General features: G+C 36.4%; 1 protein-coding gene across 2 annotated transcripts in view; it reads left to right on the top strand.

Moving 5' to 3' along the window:
• The window catches only part of LOC109059197 (RAC-alpha serine/threonine-protein kinase), a 53,833-nt gene that overhangs the window by 24,089 nt on the left and 13,845 nt on the right, over nt 1-15,899 (top strand). The gene's annotated exons all lie outside the window — the stretch shown is intronic.

The raw sequence follows: 15,899 nt of genomic DNA, 5'->3' as shown, positions 1-15,899 counted from the left end.
GGGTCAAGGCAGGAAAACCATACTAGATGCCCGTGATCTTTGGGCCCTTAGACGGCACTGCATCACATACAGGAATGCTACTGTAATGGAAATCACAACATGGGCTCAGGAATACTTCCAGAAAACATTGTCGGTGAACACAATCCACCGTGCCATTTGCCGTTGCTGGCTAAAACTCTATAGGTCAAAAAAGAAGCCATATCTAAACATGATCCAGAAGTGCAGGTGTTTTCTCGGGGGCAAGGCTCATTTAAAATGGACTGTGGCAAAGTGGAAAACTGTTCTGTGGTCAGACAAATCAAAATTTGAAGTTCTTTTTGGAAAACTGGGAAGCCATGTCATCCAGACTAAAGAGGACAAGAGACAACCCAAGTTGCTATCAGCACTCAGTTCAGAAGCCTGCATCTCTGATGGTATGGGGTTGCATGAGTGCGTGTGGCATGGGCAGCTTACACATCTGGAAAGGCACCATCAATGCTGAAAGGTATATCCAAGTTCTAGAACAACATATGCTCCCATCCAGACGTAGTCTCTTTCAGGGAAGACCTTGCATTTTCCAACATGACAATGCCAGATCACATACTGCATCAATTACAACATCATGGCTGCGTAGAAGGATCCGGGTACTAAAATGGCCAGCCTGCAGTCCAAAACATTCAACCCTGAACAGGGGCGTAGCAACCGGGGGGGGGGGGGGGGGACACATCCCCCGCACTTTTAACTTTTAGAAACAGGTGATTCTGACCCCTGCTATTTTTTTTTTTTTTTTTTTTTTTGATCCAGCGTGAATATTTCCAGCAGTGTTCTCTGATTTGTTACTTAGATCTGAGTGAACTAACATTCAGCCAATCACAGAGCGAATCATCTCTTGGGCGCGTCTGCTATGAGCTTCAAATCTCTTGTTGCTGTTGTGAATTTTCGTTCGTTCATTCACTTTGCTATTAGTCCATCTGGGATAAAATGCACCCCAGAAAAAAGCACAGGACGATTACATCCTTTTTTCAAACACACACTGTAAGTATGTTACAGTATGTCGCGATGACACGAATCACGCGATAAAGTTTTCATGTTATGATTTAACCTACAGTAACGTCAAAAGACAACAGAACCCACATGGACCTCGTCACGTCGTGCCGGATTCAGTGTGTTAAATGCTCTCCTACGTACAGTATAGCGTCTGCTAAATGAGACTTAACAAATTATTGGTTTCTGCTGTCTTTTGTTGCCTACATGCTGCTCGCGAAGTAGAATTATCCTTTCACAATCAAATTTGTTTTGCACCGAATATCTTAAAATACTTTATCAAATTTTATTCTTTTAATTCATTACTGCTACTTTATGTCCTAATTGGTCTGTAGTATACACTACCAGTCAAAAGTTTTTTGAACAGTAAGCTTGTTAATGTTTTTTAAAGAAGTCCCTTCTGTTCTCCAAGCCTGCAATTATTTGATCCAAAGTACAGCAAAACAGTAAAATTTTGAAATATTTTTACTAACCTACTTAAAATAACTGTTTTTTATTTGAATAGATTTAAAAATGTAATTTACTGAGATTTCAAAAAACACTTATGATGATTTTGAAAACAGCGGAGTAGAATTTCTTCAGGTTTCTTTGATGAATAGAAAGTTCAAAGAAGAACAGCATTTATCTAAAATAGAAATCTTTTGTGAAATTATGTGTTTATCATCACTTTTGATCAATTTAAAGAATCCTTGCTAAATAAAAGTATTAATTTCTATAATTTATTTTCCAAAAAATAAAAATTATACTGACTCTAAGCTTTTGAATGATATAGTGTATAAAGTTGCAAAAGCTTTTTATTTCACATAAATGCTGATCTTTGGATCCTTCTATTCATTGAAATACTGAAAAAAATGTAGCTACTCATCTGTTTTTAATATTGATATTCAGCAAATCAGCATATTAGAATGATTTCTGAAGGATGTGACACTGAAGAATGGAGTAATGATGCTGAAAATTCACCTTTGATCACAGGGATAAATGACATTTAAAATATATTCAAATAGAAAACAGTTATTTTATATAGTATAAATATTTCAAAATATTACTGCTTTTGCTGTACTTTGGATCAAATAAATGCAGGCTTGGTGAACAGAAGAGACTTCTTTAAAAAACATTAAAAATCATACAGTTCAAAAACTGTTGACTGGTAGGCTATATAGATTACAGAAATGTTATATTGTAATGTTATATATATATATATAAATAAATTTCTGTCCCCCTCACTTCTGAAAAGATGGCTACGCCCCTGCCCATAGAAAACATTTGGCGCATCATAAAGAGGAAGATGCAACAAAGAAGACCTAAGACAGTTGAGCAACTAGAAGCCTGTATTAGACAAGAATGGGACAACATTCCTATTCCTAAACTTGAGCAACTTGTCTCCTCAGTCCCCAGACGTTTACAGACTGTTACAAAAAGAAATGGGGATGCCACACAGTGGTAAACATGGCCTTGTCCCAACTTTTTTGAGATGTGTTGATGCCATGAAATTTAAAATCAACTTATTTTTCACTTAAAATTATACACTTTCTCAGTTTAACGTTTAATATGTCATCTATGTTTTATTCTGAATAAAATATTGAAATTTGAAACTTCCACATCATTGCATTCTGTTTTTATTCACAATTTGTACAGTGTCCCAACTTTTTTGGAATCAGGTTTGTAGAATGTTCAGAATCATTCCAGCTGATTGAAAAGAATCGGCTCAATAATGGTCATAAAATGGGTATCCGAGAAGATATTAATTTAATATAAATAGATGATACTTTATAAAGTTTATCTCAATATTTGACTGCAATGGCTGTGACAACTGCACTAAAATAAGAGGATGATGATCATGAAATTGCGTTCGTTACTATAGCAACAGATTACAGGTATGTCCTTTTAGAATCGTCACTGGCCGGTAGAAATGAAAGTTTCTTGATTTCTTCACTTTAAAAAAATGAGGAGCAACATATTTTCCTGAAATAAAGGGGAGGAAAATTGCAATATAGTAAAGAAAATTCAAGTTTCATAAAAATTGAAATGGCACACAGACACATTATTGCAGTGTCATTTATCAACTGCATTACATATTATTATATGTAACAATATGTCATGTTATATAAATTAAAACAATACTGATACATCCTTTTCATTTCCTTTCTCATACTCTGATGTTATGAAATAATACAATTTTCAAAATTTAATTCATAATTCATTTTTCTATCTAAAGGCCTGATCCTCCCACTGTGGATAATAAACCCAATTAATTTACTAAATGTAGTAGGTTGTTCGTCTGTTAGCCCTAAAATAACCTGACAGACATGGAGAGTTACAGACTAATGTTTTTTTTTTTTTTCTTCTGTGCATTATAATGAAGGCTTTATAAAACTGCACAGCATTTTTAGCTTTTTAATCAACATACTCTGTCCTACACCAACTACACACACATTTCTTATCATGTATGTCTATGAAAGACGATCAAACCAATCAGAGTAGGTATGGGGCGGGGCTGCACGTGCAACCCCGCCCCAGGTGCAGCCCCGCCTCGATCTGCAGGCTGCAGCCGGGTGCTTCTCCAATAAACAGCAGTTTCACAATTATTATAAAGTCTGTGTGCTACACTACATTCTTTATTATTAAACAAAGTAATTAGAACAACGTCAGTCTACAATAATCGACATATTCTTACGTTCACTGCGAATTTTTAGAACTACTTCAGTAAGACAGTAATATCGTGCTTTACCTTGAAACCTATTTTGAAAATTATTTGAGCACTCAATTGAAAATGTACACCTAACGTATCAATCGTACTACTTACAGGTCGTGGTTCAGAGAGCTTGTTAGTCCAAATTAAGAAGATTAGAAGCCAACGAAGGTAAAAACCCAGATTAGAGAAGCAGTTCTTGATAAAATGACAAGCACACAACAAGAGGCTCGAATTGTATTTCTGTGGTATCCTTGAACACCGCGTCTTCTCAACATGATGTAAACGCACTAATAGCAAAAGTGTTTGTGGGCAGATCAGACTCTGTTCGTAATTCGCGGGCATGCGGGGATTATGCAAATGTGTACCCAGTGACGTACAGGCAAACAGGCAAAAGAGTCGAACATATAACGACTCGTTACGGCGATTCAGAACCGACTCTCTCTTTTGAGAGACAATATCTTTATTTATCATGCACTTTTTTTGATTAACAACTTTGCAGATTGTTTTCATTTAAGGATAGCTACGTTATAAACTGCAAAAGAGAGATTTTTTTCAAAAACCCATCTGACCTGCTCTTTAAGATCTTTTTACACTTTGACTCAATTTTACTGATATGACTTTTCCATGTTAATTTTCCATCAAACCATAATCCAAGATATTTAAAAACAGGTACTCTTTCCAATATTTGATCATACAACTTCAGTTCTAAATGTTCATTCCTCTTGTTTTTAGTGAATAACATATATTGTGTTTTTGAAACTGAAAACTTTAGACCCCAATCCAATGACCATTCTTCTACTTTAATTGACTCCTGAATGCCTTTAACCACATTTTTAATATTACGATCTCTCTTCCATAATGCTCCATCATCTGCATAAAGAGCCAATCCTATTCCTGGTTTATTAACTTTATCAAAAACATCATTGATCATTAAATTAAACAATAATGGGCTATTTGCACTACCCTGTGGAGTTCCATTTAGAATGTTATAAGGAGCTGATAATTCTTCCCCAATTTTCACCTGAAAAGTGCATTCAAATAAAAAATCTAAAACCCAATTATAAAATTTGCCACCTATTCTAATTTTGTTCAGTTTAATTAGCAAACCTTCCCTCCACAAAGTTTCAATGCCTTCTCTATGTCAAAAAAGACTGCCAACATGTACTCTTTCATTACAAAAGCTTTATTAGCTTCATTTTCAAACAATACTAAAGCATCTGCTGTAGACCTACTTTTCCTAAAGCCACTTTGAAATGTTGATAACAATTCCCTTTTCTCCAAAATGTAATTCATTCGCCTCACAATCATTTTTTCCATTACTTTACATAGTGTAGAGGTAAGAGCGATGGGTCTATAACTACTAGATTTTGTTATATCCTTACCAGGCTTAGCTAGAGGGAGCACAACTGCCGTTTTCCATTGTTTAGGAAGGATACCCTCATTCCATATATAATTATATAAGTCCAATAATGCTTCTAATGCTTTTGGTGATAATTTCTTTAAAATTCTATAACTTATCATATCTCTTCCTGGTGTGGTACTCTTTGAGTTATTGATTGCTGTTTTTAATTCAAAATAACTAAACTCATCATCCAAACTATTATTAAAATCTTGCTTTTTCTTGCAAGAATCTCCATAGATATTGTTAATTTGTTGTCGTCTTGTTAAAAATGTATCATCTAAATTTTCAATGCTATGAGCTTTAGCAAATGTTTGAGCCAACATAATAGCCTTATCTTTATCTGTGATAGCTACCTTCCCATTTTCCTCCATTACAGGTATTTTTTTAAAGCTGTTAATTCCATTCATCTTTTTAATCATACGCCAGACTGCATTTATTTCGGTTTCCCTCCCTATTGTATCACAAAAATTTTGCCATGCTAACTTTTTTGTACTTTTAATAATCTTTTTAACATAAGCCCTTTTTCTTTGATAATCTATGACTGCTTCTGGGGTGAGTGTTCTTTTTAAGACCTGAAATGCTTTATTCCTTTCTCTGATTGCTACCGAGCACTCCTCTGACCACCATGGTACATTCTTTCTTGTACTTTTACCACTTGATAGTGGGATAGACTGAGAGGCTGCAAAATAAATGCCATTCACTACTTTATTATATCTGTCATCAACACTACCCTCTACTGACAGATTTTTGAATTGTTCTTCACATAACATTTGAAGTTTTCCCCAATCTGCTTTCTTATATATCCATCTTACACCATAATTACATTTTTGTAGCTGAATCTTATTTTGAAATACACGTCACTGGAAAATGATCACTTCCTATATTATCCTTAGATACTGACCACATACATTTGCCAGCTAATGATGCTGAAACTACTGTGACATCCAAACATGACATTCCACCTCTCGCTATGTCTATTCTTGTTGGATTACCATCATTTAAACATACTAAAGAGTTATCTTCCATGAACTCTTCTATTATTTCTCCATTTTTATCTGTACTCTTACTACCCCAAATACAATTGTGAGCATTAAAATCACCACATATAATCATTTTGTTTGCCTTTTCTCCCATGGCACTTTTCAGGATGTCTATTGTTAATTCTGAACATGGATTATAGAAATTTAACACTCTGATTACCCCCTGTGTACCCATTAATTCTATACATATGCTCTCTATATTACCTTCATTATTTATTTGTCTATATATCACATTTTCTTTTATGAATGTTGCACACCCTCCACCTCTACCATTAATCCTGTCCTTCCTTATTACCTCATAGCCGTTCATCTTAAAATCTAATGACTTGCATAACCACGTTTCTTGTATACAAATGATATCAGGAGATTTATTCATATCTGCAATATACTTTTTAAACTCCTGTCCATTAGCGATTAAGCTTCTGGCATTCCAATGAAGCAACAGGAAGGACATGATAATGTTATATATCATTACATTGAGATGCATCATAATTTGTTGTTATACTACCTTCTGTTCTCCCTTCTTTAGACTGTAGAATCTTGTGAACTTGCTCTGCTGATATACCAATGCAGTTCAAGAATTTGTTTGCACATTCTGCCACAATTTTTATCAGATCTTCTTTCCACCTGCCCAGTGCCATTCACCACTGCACAGATAAATGCCACAAAATCAGTTTTGCTCATGTTAATGTTGTCATTTGAGTCATTCTTTATCAAGTTCAGCTGTTCCATTGACTTGTCATTCTGAGAGGTTTGTTCCGGTCCAATATGCATTCTTGTATCGTCTACATGTTTCACTCTACGAGCTGCTTCTGCATATGTTACATTCTGGGTGGATTTTACCTTTTGGATTTCACGAGCTTGTTGCTGTACTGGACATCCTGCATATGCAGCGCTGTGTTCTCCCCCACAGTTGCAACACTTGATCTCAGCTCCTTCCTGACACTTCCCGTATTCATGCTCCCCTCTACATTTTGCACAACGCATTTTCCCTTTGCAAACAGCAGCAGTATGACCTATGCACTGACACTTATAACAACGCAAAGGAGGGGGTACATACTCCCGTACCACATAACTGATGAAACCTAGCTTCACCTTGACTGGTAGATTGTTGTCTACAAAGTGTAACAGCACAGAAAGACTATCACATTTTTCATTATCTTTCCATGTCGTCAATCTTCTAGCCAAAGCAACTTTACCTCCAATCAAGTTTCCTTTTACTTCTTCCATAGTTACACTTAAGGGTACTGCTGAAATAACGCCACATTTCTTCACATCTATTCCAGCACAACTTATTTTACCACCACCTAGTGTTTTCAGTTTTAGAATCTTTGCCTTCTGATTTTCATCTTTACATTTAATCAAGACTCTTCCATTGCTCAGACACGCTGCCCCTTTCACTGATCCCACTTCTTTTTCTATCGCTTTTGATAATTTAACAGGATGCATGTATTGCTCTGCTTGTTTGACAAATGTAATCATAACTTTTATTTCCTTTTCCTCACTGTTTCTCATCATCCTTTGCCCTGAATCCCTGGTTTTACTTGTACATAGTTTCTCATATTCAGACTCATCACCCATGTTACTTCCTTTTTTCCTTTTATTATATCGTACTTCTTGGAAGTCCATATCTTAATTACCATCATCCGAAGAATCGACCATTACTTCAACTCAAGAACCGTTCCTGTTTTGTCCTTTTAGAATCTATTAATTTGTCCTGACGTTTCCTCCTCGACGCCACGCGGAGCTTTAGCAAACCGTCCGTTGTCTGCTTCCCACTTGAAGCGTCATTCCCCCGCGCGACTCCCGGTCCCGGATAATCGAAAATGGGCAAAAAGGCGGGAGCTGGTTGCTGAAGCCACGCCCACCAGCAGCGGCTCTCCACCTGTCACTCAAGTGGCCACGCCCTTAATTATGCAGAACAAACGGATGAGTTATAGAAATAAAAAAAATCGTTTTTTTCAAAATTGCTGTAAAATCATTTGCTCGGTTAAGACATTTTAACACGAGGAGTCTATGGGACTGACTCCCTTTTGCAGCCAGCCTCAAGCGGCCAGTCGATGAATTAAAGTTTTAGTCACTTCCTTATTGGCTTCACGAGAGAGAGCGCGAGGTTGCCGCTCGGTTAAGACTGACCTCTTCCGTGTCCAAACGCTCTATCAGATACAAAAAAAAAAAAACAAACAAAAAAAACAACACACTGCTCTATCTGATACCACGAGAAAACGACAAAAAGTGCTAATATACACTCACAATGCGATATAATACTACCAAGAAAATTAGAATCCTAACCTTTAACTCCATACCGAAATCCCAGATGGTCAGACAATGAAAATATAAATAAAAATAAAAATAAATAAATATACAAATTATTAGTAATTCCTAAACAAAAAGCAGAGCCGGCCCTAGACCTTTGGGGGCCCTAAGCAAAATTTGGTTGGACCGTTTTAAGTAAGGCCTAAAGAAAAGCAATGACTACCTTATAACTATACTGTAAATATGTATCTACTATGTTATTTTTACATTTTTTAGTCTATTACATTATGTTTTAATTATTCTATGTATGCTGTATGTTAATTATCTTTTTTACGCTGCTGGTCCTGAGTAAGTATTTCGTTCTTATGTGACAACATGTACAGAATGACAATAAAAGACCTTGAGTTCTTGAGTTGAGTTCCATGTTTGATGTCTAACAGGAAAATTATGATACCACTGAGCTGAATGGCAGTGCAGTGCAACGAACACACACTGATGAACTTGCTGAATAAAGACTGATAAAGTGATTTTCAGTGACCATCAATTTATCTATATATAATTTAAATGAAATAGAGCAAATAGAATAACATTTAAATAAAATATTATATAAAATAAATGATAAATAGAACATTTAAATGTTTGAATTTTTCAAATAAACAAAATTAACAATAACATCTAAAGCACCAAAAACAAGATTAATAGTAACAATAATAAGAATTAGGTAACATTTCAACAGAACTATTAAAATCCAAACTTGTGTATTTGTGTGTGCGCACATGCATACATGGTCTCCTTGGAAAAAAAGTAATTTGCTAAAAAACAAAAAATTGAATTAAAAGTTGTATCAGCGATTTCAGGCCCAAAAAAGGCCCAACCATAAATGATCACATTCATCTAATCTTTCCTAACGATCCGCTAGCTGCCTGCCCCATAAGCAGACCGTCAAAAAAACGTGTCTCTGTAGGCAGCCTAGGCTCTGAGATCTGCACACAAAAACAATTGGTTTCACCAACCACTCAAAACCAAAACAAATAGTGTTCCAACCAATCACCGACAGGGGAGGGTGTTGTGAGCAGTGGCGCCCCCAGAAAATTTTAATAGGGGTGGCCAGATGAGGCCACAGTAAATCTTGGGGTGGCACATCAAAAAATAAATAAATAAATAAAGGGTTTGCAATATTGACAAAAAAAATTATATCTCTGTGATTTCTGGGATTTTATCGATAACGAAAATTAGACAATATTTTGCTGTGTGTGTTATTGTGCTGATATCTTATTTCTAAGTGTGCTGACAGCTGAGGCTTTTTTTTTTTTTTTTTTTACCTTTACATCAGACACTTGCATTTGGGCTGTTACCAAGCAAATGCAATCAGTATCAACAAAATTGATCTTTGCAATGCAGAGAAAACAGAAACTGCATCTGAAGAGCCATTTAGATGTTTTTACACACTGTTTAATGGAGCTCTGAGGGACATGGAATACTTTAACCTGGAGTTACAAATTAATAAATAATGTTTTGATATTTTAAACATAAAACATTGAAAACTGATGTTTGAAATTGTTTAAAATTTGAAATGGTACCTTAAATGTGAAATTAAAACAGCCAGTAGGTGGCAGCGAGTCACTGTTAATAAGTGAGTCATTGCGATTGAACCGAATCATTTAAACGGTTGATTCATTCAGGAACGAAACACTATCATGTTGCTCAGAGACGCAAAACAGTGGCTGTGTTTGGAATGATTTTTGTTTTTAGAAATAGAGCGCAAAAACTGAATATGTTGTCTAAAACGTAAAACTCTTGATATTAACTTCTTGTTTATTGAACTGTTGTATAAAATTCAATTCAAGTTTATTTGTATATCGCTTTTTACGATACAAATCATTGCAAAGCAACTTTACAGAAAATTAAGTTTCTACAATATGTAGTAGTAGCAGTGGTGACTGTCAGTTTATGTGTATACGGCAGAAATGTTCAGAAAAATCAATAAAAGACGTAAACAAACAGACGATTAACACTATTAAAAGCAATTATGCAATCAAACTTAGAGCAAAATGTGATAGTTCTGTATGTTGTCTCTGGGTTAGCATCATCTGAGGTCCTCTGAGGGGTTGGCATCATCTCTTCTCAGGTGTTCTGGATCCAGACTGGAGCTTGTGTAAATCCTAGCTGACAGCTGAGGCAAAACAGAGAAACAAATAGAGACATAATTAGCGTAGCTGCTGTTCCAGCCAAGTAAAATGAAATTGGTTTAACCCAAGTTAAAGAATAATAATGCGCATTTGATCAGATTTAACTGCAGTCCAAAATTATGAGATGCATTATTTGAATGCTTGGCCAAAGAGGTGTGTTTTTAATCTAGATTTAAACAGAGGAAGTGTGTCTGAACCCCGAACATTATCAGGAAGGCTATTCCAGAGTTTGGGAGCCAAATGCGAAAAAGCTCTACCTCCTTTAGTGGACTTTGCTATCCTAGGTACTATCAAAAGTCCAGCGTTTTGTGACCTTAGGGAGCGTGATGGATTGTAGCGGTGGTAGAAGACTAGTTAGGTACGCAGGAGATAAGCCATTAAGGGCCTTATAAGTAAGTAATAATATTTTGTAACTGATACGGAAATTAATAGGTAGCCAGTGCAGAGACTGTAAAATTGGGGTAATATGATCATATTTTCCTTGACCTGGTAAGGACTCTAGCCGCTGCATTTTGGACTACCTGTAGCTTGTTTATTGAGGATGCAGGACAACCACCTAGCAGTGCATTACAATAGTCCAGTCTAGAGGTCATGAACGCATGAACTAGCTTTTCTTGCATCAGGAACAGGTAACATGTTTCATAGCTTGGAAATGTTTTCTAAGATGGAAGAATGCTGTTTTTATAACATGGGAAATATGATTTTCAAAAGACAAGTTACTGTCTAATATAACACCCAGATTTTTGACAGTAGAGGAAGTAACAGTACATCCGTCTAATTGCAAATTGTAATCTATGAGATTCTGTGTAATGTTTTCTGGTCCAATAAGTAATATCTCTGACCAATAAGTAAAATCAATGTCACATTTGCAATTATGCAGACTTCTGGAGAAAAACGTCACTCTTCGTGTGATAGTAACTATATTAAATGATATATAAATTATATAGATCTAAAATTAATAGATTTAAAATAGATTTAAATTAATAGTAGCCACTGCAAATCATCCTAGGGGTGGCCACAGGGGTGGCCAGAGTTTATACAGGGGTGGCCGTGGCCACCCCTTGGGGGCGCCCCTGGTTGTGAGGTTTTGCGCTCGTGCACGGCTGCACACGAAGTCGAAGAACACAAGCGCAAAACCTCACAACACCGTCTCCCTGTAAGTGTTTGCATCCTTTTTGACTTTTAGACTGCAGATTATCCATACAGGTGTAAGGGAAACAGGTCAATTTAGCTCAAAGGGAATCATTTAAGATTTTAAAGGGAATTCGAACAGAATCACTGTTTCACGGCTGATCACTGAAACGGCCAGCGATTCACTGAACGAGCCGTTTAACATCAAATCTGCGCTGGATATTAATATCCAAAGTATAGTGAAAACACTATTAATTAGCACAGTAACAAGATCGGCAGTTTAAGACATTAACTTGTAAGCACAAAACAAAAGATACTTCTCTTTTCAATATAAATAAGGCTTTATTAGATAAATCTAAGACATATAAACTAATCTAACACATAAGCACACGCATTCACACATTCACACAAGTTGCAGGAGGATAGAACGTTAGGAAAGAGTGAGTTTAAGAGAATGAAAATGTGAAATCCCAAGTTTACAGCAATACGTGAAATTGCATAGACATGAACAACCATTTAATCACTTAATTAACCCTCGCACTGAGTTCCTCAATGAGGTTAAAATTATATAAGATAACACCAGTACAGATGTGAGTCTGGAGGTTACTTGCGTTGCCTGTTTAACGGGGTTCCCTTTGTCGTCGCTGAAAAGGGGGTTTCCCGAAGTTGCTGATTGGCTGGAAGTTCAGTAGTCGTTGAAGTGACGTCTTGGGAAGCCCGTGGTTGGGCGTTGGCTGAAGATGCAGAGTTGTGGGCTGGTTGTAGTTTCAGACGGGCACGCGAGGTCAGACTCGGAGACACGGCGTTACAAAACTTAACTCAGAACACGAAACTCTCAAACGGAAAGGAAAAGAAGTAAAGTTTGACGAGACTAGGTGGTGTTTCTTCTCATCGTGGCTAAGTAGCAGCAGGCGTGCAGGCCGAAGCACGCTGGAACCGCGCTCGAAGAACGCTAAAAGTGATGACAAAGCATGACTAAAAGCAGGCTAAATCCGGCATGACTGATAGCAAAAGCTAAACGAAAGCTAAACGCTAAAAGCATGACTAAAAGCTTAAACTACAAGCAAAGCTAAAAGCCGGCATGACTGATAGCAAAAGCTTGACAAAAGCTAAAAGCAAAATTTGATGGTGTCCTGAGTATTTAAACTGGCCTTTTGGCCACACCTCAAATGTTGTCTTGACCAATTAGATATTGTCTTTTCTCGTGTGTTGCATTGTTTGTCCCACCCATTCATAAATCATATGTTATCTTATCAAGCACGAGGTCCGAATTTTCCCGCTCTTGCAGGGTATAATTTGGACATGATTCCTATAACAAGAATATGATACATTTGACAAATAACTAATGGTCAGAAACGTTTCAAGCAAGAATATTCGAACACACACATACTAAACATGAATATGATCCCTTAAGCTATTCAAGAGTTATTTAAAAAGACATACACAATAAGTGATTAGAAACATTAAAATCAAATGTGTCGGTTACATAAATGATATGGAGTTAAGCAATGGACTGATATCCATTTAGAAGTCTTTTTTGAGTTCATTTTGGTGCATATATGCATTGGAAGGCATTCTCTGTGCCATTCTGGGGAGTAAGGATATGCCCTGTGGAGACCAGACGGGTTAACAGGTCTCCTTAGGAATTTCAGTCTGGTTTTGCTAGGTGGGGGGAAGTCAATCCAACGATCTTGTTTTCTCTGTCATGGCTTTACATGTGAGGCTCAGACTGTCCATCTCTTCGATTACTTGCCCCAAATTAGACAATCTCTTCTTCGAATTGAAATTGTCAATAATTGTTCTAATGGTGTAAATGTTGAAAGCTGTTCTGTGAAAGAGTCGGTTATCAGACTGTGGTGCTGGGAGTTGATTTACAACATCCTGCCTTTCTGTGGAATTCGGCTCATGTTTCAACCAGGCTCCCGATCGAATCTTTAATTTGTCTGGTTCACGCTACACAGGTATCAGAAAATTAAGCCTACAGATTTACGTTCCTTTATCTTCTTGCTTATTCTCTTCTTCCAGCCTCTTCTTTTGTCGTTTTTCATGGTCAGAAAGATATTTTCGTTTCTTGTCAGACATCGTCGACGTCGGAGTAACTGACTGACAGACACTGACCAGGTGACGAGTGACATCATAGGGGTCAGTCAGGGTCAAGATTCGCGGGGAAACCCCCCATAATAAAGAACTAAATAAATAACAACTGTGCTTATCATGATGACTGATAAAGAGCGCTGTAGGCCCATTTCTTTTTATTTATTTATTTTATGTTACTTTTGATATATGATTTTTTTCACCCACTAGCTAGCAGTGACTCTAGGGGGCCCTCTGCTGGCCACGGGGCCCTTTGCAATTGCAAAGGTCGCATAGTGGCTTGGCCGGCTCTGGCTGTGAGCATGGAGACTGTAGTGTACACCGTAAGTTTGAAAATGTTTAGCTTTAAATGTTTAATATGAATAAACAGTGCTCATAAACGACTGCTGAGGTAGTATTCTCAAGTGAAGCGAGTAGAGGCTTGGACCCAGAAACACCGCTTCTTACATCACCACTTAACAACCGAATAGGTTACCTGTGTATCACTGAATGCATATGCAGTTTAATTGGAAAGTAATTATTCACTAATCATATTATTCTGTTTTTAAGTATGACAGGTTCACTGTAAAACCTGACAAGTCACAGTAACTCAAACCGTTTGAGTAAACAGATTGCCTTTACTTAAACCATGTAAGTTTTAAAACTTTGCAATTATGTAATCAAGTGATTAATTAAGTGCTGATTGAGCTTTAGTGATGAACAGCTGCTGTTAACAAACAGCATCACCAGCTCCACTTATTAGTAACCAGACTGACTTTATTTCTGTCAGACGTCTACAGAAGATCTTATTGAGAATTAACTAAGGTTTAGATGTTGATTTATTGTTTCACTTGAAGTAACCATGTTAGAGATCAGTGTTTGCTTTAGTTGGGCTCTTGACCCTTGATTTCTGTCTTAGATTATTTTATTTTTTTTGGACGTTGTAACCATGTGTTTTTGAAACATGTTTGTTATAACTCAAAAAACCCAGAGAAAATATGATCAGGTATTGGTTGTTGTACAGCATATTGGTGATGATAATCATCAATTATGGAGCTGTTCAGAGTTCAAAATCTTACTAAATAGTTGTTCTATAGTTAGTTGGATTGATTTAATGCATGCTTACTGAATAAAAGTATTAATTTCTTAAAAAAATTTACTGACCCCAGTGGTTCTATGATAATCAGTTAATATAAAGGACTTTCCAAACAGTTTGGTTTTCTGTGGTGTCACTTAGTCACACACAGACATCAATAATCAGCATATGAACCTCAACAATGGTGACAATAAAAAAAAAAAAAAAAAAAATGCAGCAGAGCATGCTGGGAGCCATGGATGAGTTTTGTATTACCATAGTACCCAGCATGCATTGCAGCATGTTTTTTTTTTCATAACCATTGTTGAGGTTCATATTCTGATTATTGATGTCTGTGTGTGACCAAGCGACAACATAGAAGACCAAACTGTTTGGAAAGTTCTTTATATTAACTGATTAACACAGAACCACTGGATCTTAGAATCACTTTAACTGTAATCAATCCAACTAATTACACAACACCTATTTCATCAGAGATTATACTCCAAACAGTTCAATAATCAATGATTGTCATCACCAATATACAGTATAACAACCAACATCTAGGTACAGGTTACATAAAAAAAAACAAAACGCTAACCTGAATGCACTGTAAGTTGCTTTGGATAAAAACAGTTTCTAAGAGTGTGAGTGTGTGTATAACACCTGATGATATTTTCTCTGGGCTTTCAAGTTACAACAAATGGTTACAACAGCCAAAGAAAAAACTAAGACAGAAATCAAGGGTCAAGAGCCCAACTAAAACAAACACTGATCTCTAACATGGTTACTTTAAATGAAAACATAAATCAACATCTAAACCTTAGTTAATTCTCAATCAGATCTTCTGTAGACGTCTGACAGAAATAAAGTCAGTCTGGTTATTAATAAGTGGAGCTGGTGATGCTGTTTGTTGGGTTGTTTAATCAGATCTTGAGAGATTTCATGTATTTTATTTCAGTTTATTTTATCTAAGGCTTGTAACGAAGTCAGATTTATCCCCCACAATACAACCATA

Source organism: Cyprinus carpio, chromosome A20 (assembly GCF_018340385.1).
Source record: "Cyprinus carpio isolate SPL01 chromosome A20, ASM1834038v1, whole genome shotgun sequence".
Taxonomy (NCBI): domain Eukaryota; kingdom Metazoa; phylum Chordata; class Actinopteri; order Cypriniformes; family Cyprinidae; genus Cyprinus; species Cyprinus carpio.
Note: the sequence above shows the minus strand (reverse complement) of the source record. Positions and strands in the feature narration are given on the sequence as shown.